The sequence below is a fragment of the Equus przewalskii genome, chromosome 21, assembly GCF_037783145.1.
Source record: "Equus przewalskii isolate Varuska chromosome 21, EquPr2, whole genome shotgun sequence".
NCBI lineage: Eukaryota > Metazoa > Chordata > Mammalia > Perissodactyla > Equidae > Equus > Equus przewalskii.
In genome coordinates this window covers 44975170-44984432 of record NC_091851.1, presented here as the reverse complement: position 1 = coordinate 44984432, position 9263 = coordinate 44975170, and positions in this window count along the sequence as shown.

Below are 9263 nucleotides of genomic sequence, written 5' to 3'. Positions count from 1 at the left end.
TGTGGTGAGTGGTGGAGGGGCCCTGGGTGAGGGTAGAGGGGGCATCTGGTGGATGGTGGGTATGCTGTTGCTGGGGGCGGGCGGGGGTGTCCTGGCTCCTGCCGCGGCTCAGAGACAAGGTTCAGGGAGTGATGACCCAGTTGAGGAAGCTCTAGCTAGGAGTCATTTAAATATAAAAATCTGTTACTCCATCCTGCCCTCATCCTGATTGCTCAAAGGCCTTTGGTTGGCACCCCTCTCTGTTCCCACCAGCTAGTTCCATGCGCCACTCCTCTTATTTTGGGTTTCCTCTTCATTATCAGCCTTAAAAATAGGAAAGCCAACTCCCTAGTGAGGCATCCAAGGCTTTCAGCCACTGACCTCCGGGCATGTCTGCCCTACTCCCTGACTTGCAACCCATGCACAAGCCATACTTTCATCTTCCCTGTCCACTCCCTTCATTTCTCCTCCTCAGCTTTGAGCCATGGTCCCTGGCACAGGGCAGGTCAAAAACATCCCACTGGACTAGAGCTTCAGCATTCTGAAGGCAGGTCTTGTTGTCTGCTTTTTTTCTCCAGTGCCTGGCACAGAGCAGGTGCTCAAAAAATAGTTGAATGAGTGAAAGGAATCCCTTCGAAATCCCCAGCCTTCCCGACATAGAAGTCGACGCTAATTGGATCTTATTTTCCTCAAAAGATTTTACAGCAGCTGAATGTTTTCACACATTTGTAAAGGGTATGAAGAGCATATATGAAGATCTATTACTCTTTTCTGTTTGCAAATACATTGCAGACAGGCACAGGGCCCTCTGGGAGGGGACTGAGGCAGCGGGGGATCTTCCGAGAGGGCGAGGGCCATAAGCTACACCCTGATGGATGAAATAGGACTTCTGCAGGCAAACAGGACAGGGAAAGGCATTCAGGTGGGGAGAAGCCCGGGAAGAAGGCACAGACCCGGAGTGCCCGTGGGGATCTGAAAACAATGTGTAAGAAAAGAGGGGGCCTGGATCATAGGGAAGGAGTAGGCGAGGCGGGTGGACCAGGGAGTCTTTGATTCACTCCATAGACTTTTGCAACCTGAGGAAGGATCCAAGAAGCATTTTTAGAATGTGGGATCTTGGGGTTTTGTGTACACGGAGTTGGAGGGGGAGAGAAATTGCTAGTAGAGAGATTATTTTGGAGATTCTTTCCTTTCAGAATTCTTCCATATTTAAGAAGAGACTGAATAACCCCAATGGCCCCAAGAAAGGATGAACAAGATGATTCAATTCAACTATCATTTATTGAACATTTATCACACACAAAGCAAGAGAAAACATTAGTTGCTTGTTAAAAGCAGGTATTCTTGATTCTGGTTTTAAGCCACCCCTGAATCAAAGAAATCCAAACTAAACAGAACACTAAGGAATTATTCCACTTCAAATGCCTGCCAATTTCCTCAAGATGCAGCTTGTGACAGAGACAAATATATTCCAGGAAAGTACTTTCCCTTTTTCACTGCAGACTTTACAGACTTCGACATAAATAAGACGGGCAGCACTTTGTTCAGATAAATTTTTATGAAGGTATTAATCCACAGCTTAGTATATATTTCACTGTCAATGAAAAATTCACCTCAATTTAATTTTCTTTAAAAAATGAAAATTTAAAACAACTTACCAGATCTTTCATGCAACCCAAGAAGTAACTTATGTTTTTGATGACTTGAGTCCCATTCCAAACTCAACTGGGTGTTCAGACTTAATTTAGGAGTTGAGGAAAAGACTAAAAACTTCTGGAAGAAATCAGAATAAAGTTCCCAGGACTTATTAGGAAGTTTTTGGTACAGATCACATTCTAGAACACATTTCTGAAGTCATATCATGTAAGATGGCTCTAGGTGTATGAAATGTCCATTTATATGTCCATTTCATGCCAGAGTTCACCTGTATAAAATCTCCAAATGCCTGCTTAGACTAAACTGATTGCCATGAGGTTCCCAGATTCCGTTATATTTGATATGAGAAACACTCATTCCCTTGGAGCACTTGCTTCATCTTTCTGGTGTATTCATTCATTCATTCAACATATATTTATTGAATATCAGTTCTGAAGACATCCAGGCCAGGTCAGGCTTTGGGGATACAATGGAGTGTGTGTGTGTGCGAGTGTGCGCACACGTGCATGTGTGGGTATGTATGTATGTAGCAAATACAGCAGTAAAATCCAGAATCTAATCCCTGGGAGAAGATTGAGTCTGGATGAGATATTCGAGCAGAGTTTTGAGGGCAGGTCGAGGTGTGCCAGGCAGTCTGATCCCTGACAAAGGAATTGTTCATGCAAAGGCCCAAAGTACTGAAGGGCGTGCCCCATTACAGAATTGTCAAAAGCTCGTGTGGCTGCACGTAAAGTGTTCATGAGATGTATGCTGAGCCACGAAGTTTGCACTTGACCTTGGGGGTAAGTGAAAGCTAGTGGAAGTGCCTTGGTAAGGACTAACATGACGCAAAGGTAGGGCTCATTCCTGGTTGAGAATGATCTGCTGCTTCATGTGCCCAGAGGAAGGGAAGGAAGGCCCAGCTCCGATGACGTCCCTCATGGAGTAGCTGGAGAAGTGAGCCCCCACCCAACAAAGACAGTGACACTTGCACGACCTTCCGGAATACTGCCTGAGTTGTGTGTGTCTGTGCCTTCCCTGACCGTACCGTAACTGCGGGGACGTCAAGGGATGCCTCAGTTACATTTTGTAAATATTGCATCAGACGTGCCGCCAAATGTATGGAACGTTCCCCAAAGGATTAAAAATTAACTAATTGCCATGAAAATAACATTTCTCTAGAAACTTTTTTAAAAAAATGCATTAAGTTATGGAAAAGTTGAAAAACCAGTACAATGAACATTTATATACCCTTTACCTAGATCCATATATATGTATCTGTGTGTGTATGGCTGTGTACATATGTATATTTTTTTCTGCACCATTTAAAATTAGTTGCATACACTTAACCCTGAATACTTCAGTGTGTATCTCGTAGGAACAAGGACATCAGCCCACATAATCACTATAATATCCTTATCACACCATGGAAATTTAACCTTGAAACAATACTATTAGCTAATATACAGTCCACATTGAAAGTTCTGTAATTGTCCCAAAAATGGCCTTCATGGCCTTTTATTTTTAAATCCAAAATCCAAATAAGGATCAGGCATTCCGCTTGGTTGTCAAGTCTCCTTGGTCTCCTTTAATCCAGAACAATCCCTGCCTTTGTCTTTCCTGACGCTGACATGTCTCGTAGAAGGTCGCACAGCCTGGATTCATCTGATTGTTTCCTATGATTTGATTCAGGTTAAATGTTTTTGGCAACAATACACGTTGTGTCTCCCACTGTTCTTCAGGAGGTACATAACCCACGTGTCTCTCATTACGGTCAAGGTTGGTTACTTGGTTTAAGTGGGGTCAGCCAGATCTCTTCATGGTAAAGATACATTTCCCCCTTTATAATTAATAGAATTAAAATCAGTTTCCTCTTTGTAATGCGTGGAGTGATGCTCCGAGAGTATAAGCATGTTCCGTTTCCTGTCCACATTTCCCCAGTAGCTTTCCTATCCAATGATGATCTCGGCCTGCATCAAGTACTGGGTGCAACACAGTGGTTTTGTAGCTGCACCATCCCTTCTACACATACTACTTGGTATTCTTGAGTCAAAAAGACCTCTGGCTTCCCACCTCCCCAGGGCTGGGCTACGTCATTTGTGGGGTCTGGTGCAAAGACGAAAACGCAGAGCCTCCTTTTTTTAAAAAAAGAATTTCAAGGATAGCAACAGTAGAGCATTAAACCAAACACAGGGCCCCGTGTGACTGCAATGGCTGCCCGCTCACGAAGGCGGCCTTGCCCCCACTACGTGCGTCCATTTGTGTCTTTCAGCATCACTGTTCCCAGTGTCTCCACGTAGGCTAGCGCCTGTGTCTTTTCACATATTCTCTCAGTTTGTAAGTACTTTTCCCCTTTCTAGAACAATAAGACGATCTCCAGGCTCACTTTGTTCCTTCCTTGTCCCAAATCTAGAGTCAGCTATTTCTCCAAGGAACCCTGTCTCCTATCAGTCAGAGGAAGGGTTGTTTAGGAAGCGAGAGCTTTCTATTTAGAAACCCAGATCTGTGTGCTAGGTGTCCTCACTGCTCCTTGGGTATCATTGTTTCTGACCCTTTTAGAGGACAGAAGTAGGATTTGTTTTTTAATATCATGAGTTCGTACTGATTCTTCCAACTCAAATCCCATGTTACAGGGCTCGTCCTCACCTGCCCCTATGCCATAACTGGATCTCCTTCTCCCACGGTGACAACCCCAGTTCCCAATCACCCTTGTGTGGATACTCAGTCGTCCTTTCCTGTAACACTCACCACATACCCTCCACTCCTGACTAGCCTACTACAAAAACTTCAAGATTTCTTTACTTCTTTTGTTCTTTTGAATATCCCACTGATATATTCAAAATTTACTTGATTTTTGTGTGGTCCATCTATCGTACATCTAGATTCGTGTTTCTGTTTGACTTCAACAGAAGGGTTTGCTGTTTTCCTTCTTTGAATACATAAAACATTCATATGGTTCAAAAGTCAAAACTGTAGGAAGGAATGCTCAGAGTTGTCTCATGGCTCCTCCATCTTCTTTCTACTCATCTTCCCATAGGGAATCATTTTTATTAGTTTTGTGTTTATCTTTCCTGTTTATTTTGGGGAAAAAAATACAAGATTATATATATTCATAGATCTTACACAAAAGATAGCGTATTGCATGTAATCTTTTGCACTTTGCCTAAAAAGCACATTTTGTGCTATCTAAAGCACTGTGTTTTTACCTTCCGATATCAGTGGGATGAGAGAATGTGTTAATAAAAATGTACTAGTGGAATCATTTATTAACAACAAAAATCGTTCCTTCTGACATCAGTTTTTAGGACTTCTCAATAAAATGAGGGGGCTGAACGAGGAGCTCTTGCAGGTTCCTTGCTGTTCTCACCGCCTAAATTATTCTCCCAGGAAGGGTACAGTGTCAGATAGTAATAACCCTCATGTCTCGGGAACTAAATTCCTGTTTACTTCAGAACACCAGCAAACTTATTTTTGTAGCTGCAAAAATTTTCAAGGGCATATTGAAGACCTGGAGCCTGGGGATGAGGTGGCTGCTGAAAGGAAAAGAGAAATAATTAACAGACTGAATGTGGTTCCACATTCCTTGAAGCAAATTTAGCATATGAAAATGGAGATGTATGGAAAAACAAAATGAGGGTAAGTTTTATTTTGCTCAAGAAATCTTTTCTTCAAGAAAACCTTCAGCTATTGGGATCCTTTTAAGTAGTATGTTTCTCCAGTGCATTGAAAATGATTCAGTCTTCAAAACCTGAGTCACATTTTTTCCAGAAACACCCTTGTGTAAAGTAACACGTCTATCTGTACTATCTAAATGTGGATCTTTTAAAAAGTAAAAAAGAATCATAAATCTGCTGCCGAGGACCTTGGCAGCTGAGCAATGTGAGGAAAGGGTGGGGGAAGGAACAACTAACCAGAAATTGTTAGTTTTTTTAAGAGCCAGGAGAAGGAAATTCAGTATTTTTTTCTCACTCAATCTGGAGCAACCTTACTTATGTTACAATGCAGGTTAAAATGCTAGATTTGAAATAAGATCACTTATCCCTTCTCAATGATTTACAAACTTGAGTGACGTTATAACCCAAACAGAGTAAAAAGCATTCCAATCAGGTCTGCGGTTCTCCTAACATCTTCATAAATTCAGTAATACTTAAGCATTACCTACGAGAACCATAAAAAGACATTTTGAAATCTTTTTCTTAACACATTGGGAACGCGTAGTAAATATGCACTATAAAGTACCATTTTTAAAACATGATTTATTTTTTACATTATAAACTCGGCAGCACATGAAACCAAGTAGAGTACACAGCAAGACTTCCCTCTTTTTTAAAAATTTAAATGAGAGGCTACTTTCCATTTCCCAATACTCTTGGGGCCACAGAAAAGAGAGGATGGGAGATGAGCAGGAAACATGTGTCTCTCAGGACCAGTCCTCTCCAGGGCGGACTGTGGGAATCGGAGGGGAAGGAGTGAGCGGGATGGTGGCCAGCTCGGGGACTTACCAAGCCAGGGTTCATGATCTGCTTGTGTGAGTGCACTGTGCTGGGAACTTCTGCAATGCAATGTTATGCAAAAGCACACGACGTGTGCCTCCACGAGGCGCGAGGCAAGCACTGAAGTTCCTAGTAAATTTAATTATTAGCATGAACTGAAGGTACTGGCATTGTTTAACTCAGCCGACCTTTTAAATGGATAACCAACCTTGAGGCTTAATTGGATTTAAAAAAACATCAATTTCTCACCATTGCATAGTGTGGAAATGAAGTGCTGCGTTCTTAGGCAGTTGTAAAATCAGTTTTGCTCAAGACTGTTTTTTATTATTTATAATTTTAAAATGACATTCTCCATCTTGGTAAACGTTTTATGTATATATATACCTTTTATAAACAACCATAAATATACATGTATGCACGCCAAGTCATGGAGCAAAAGCATCATTATTCTCTGCTCAGTGGCAGGCTTAGTCATCAGCAGCAATCTCTTCACACCAATTACACGAAAAACTGAACTAGGGATAATGACATACCACTGTTTGCAAATCTCTCTTAGCCTCAGTCTGGTCTAATCCTTGTAATAAGAAGAAAAATCCTTGAGGAAGCTTTTACCAAATCACATCTTGACCATTAAATCTTTCTGGAGGAAGGTCGCTTAATTTTATGGAAAGAAATGAACAATTAAAGTGGCACAAGCAGAAACAGCAGTGGTCTGGAAATTAGAAAGGTGAAGATTTCAGCTCCAGCCCTGGGTTCTATCAGTCGAGAGACCCCAGCAAGCCCTCTTGTGGGTCTCACTTTCCCCATCTGGAAAAGGGGGAGGTTTGGCTTGGGGGAGAAGGTGCTCTCTTTCCCCAACAGTTGATGGAAAGGGAGGTCTATTATGGTGTCCTGAGTCAGAACACCAAGTTAAAAAACATTTCCTCAGCATTTCTTCCGAGAAAGAGACCAAATGATGCAACCCAGAGCCCTTTTGCCTCCATTAGGACATCTATAAAATGAAAGAAAGAGTGATTACTAATGGCGGAATTTGGATGATTAGCTAAAAGCAATTCTAGAAGAATAGTTGGCAAACAGAAAAAGGCTAAACCCAGTGGTCTGTTTTAACTAAGCCCAATTTAAACGTACATTGTGCTGAATAGAGTCTCATCTAAATAGTGCATTTTAGCCAGATCGCAGAGCTGAAGTGGAAGCCCGCACAACTATCCTGAGCCTTCAGGACAGTCCTGGGGAACTAATTCGGACAATTGGATGAAGGATTATCTTCTTTTGCCTCAATTGACCAGATAATTGTCCACAAGTCTCTGCCATTTGACTCTGTGGAATGTCCCTTTGTGTTGTAAGGAGACCCAGCCATAGACTGGGAGAATGATGAGGAGGATGGCGTGGAATCAGGGACAAGACGCACACATCACACAGCTGATGCCCATTGTCTAACTCCATGCCCCCAATCCGAGGCCCTTTCAGACGAGCGGAAAGTCTCTGCACGCCCACCAGTGAGCGCCCTCATTAGTTCACTCTAATACCCATGATTTTGAAGGGGGTTGTTTTCCCTTGATTTCAAAACAAAAATAAACAGAAACATCAGGCAACATGGTTAGTGGTGGCACCTGGGTGGTCAAGGGAATTTGGAGAGAGAAAATCAGGAGTTTTTAAGGGCTAACACACAGAGATATACAGTTCAAGACCCATATTTGTAAGTATGCACAGCGCTAAGTTTCAAAAGGTAGCTAACATCCAATGAACCAAGTCTGCCTACCTAAATCTGAGAAGAAATGGAAACTTACAACCACTAATCAAAGAAGCAACAACACTGAAGTGCTGTCCTCTCCTCCCTACAGCCAACTAACGCTCGTCCCTTCTGTGAAGATATTAGCTGGGTCTCTCCATATGGTTCCCTAGATGTCTTGCCTAGAATAAGGGATCCTAACGATCACAATTAAGCCCACGTGGAGAACACCACGCTATCTTATTAGATACAAATCATGCTAAGCTAGGTAAGTTGTTTTGCTGTGGCTACACAACAACAGACAGAACGGAAAGAATTCTAGGTTGCTCAAGTTTGGGATTATGATCAGAGTTCTTAAAGGAGGTTCATGAAATTTAGCAGGGTAAATCTACATCCAGCCTGTTCTCCTACAGTCCACGTGGGCATTCAAAAGGAGCCACCCAATGGTCCATACTTCCGATGCCTCTAGGCAAGTCACACCTGAGGGCCAGGACCTGAGCCTTCACAGCTCTCTGCTCAACAGGCGATGTTTCCGATTGTAGCATGATTTCAAGAGTGAGCCACCAAAAACTTACTTGGAACCATGACCCATGAGGTCACCACTCACGAAGTTCACACACCCTGCAGAGCCTACACATTCACACATGTTGCCACTGTTATGGCAGTCCGCATCAGGATGGAGAACTTCTTCAATGTATTTATCACTGGTCAGAATGTTCTCGAAGCCTATGGTAAACGTCTATCCTTTGAGGATGGATTTGATTCTTGGACAGAGCCAATGGCTGATGAGTAAGTTGGGGGTATGTAATTTCTAGTCAAAAAATAACGTGAGAGCACAGTAAGAAGAGTTGCTTCTGGGGCCGGCCCAGTGCCACAGCGGTTAAGTGCACACGTTCCACTTTGGCGGCCCAGGGATCACTGGTTCTGATCCTGGGTGCGGACATGGCACCGCTTGACACACCATGCTGTGGTAGGCGTCCCACATATAAAATAGAGAAAGATGGGCACGGATGTTAGCTCAGGGCCAGTCTTCCTAGGAAAAAAGAGGAGGATTGGCAGCAGTTAGCTCAAGGCTAACCTTCCTCAAAAAAAAAAAGAAGAGTTGCTTCTTTTGTGTGGTTCTTCAATAGGCTCTGGAGGTAATTAATTGCCATAACAACACCAGCATCACAGGACTAAATGCCTAGCTTGCCAAGGTGACTACTTGGAAAGACAGCTCCTATGTATGCACAGACTCTGGTGTTTAACTAAAAAGAGACATAGCCCCAACGTGCCTTGATGACATCTCCCACTGGGCATACACGGGTGAAAGTTAATGCTCCTCCCCAGCCTTTGAGGAAGAGCCAGGGCACAGACACATTTGGGGAGAAATATAGTCCTGCCTTTGAGTTCAACTGGCAAACACTATCCCTGAAGTTTTTGCTGTA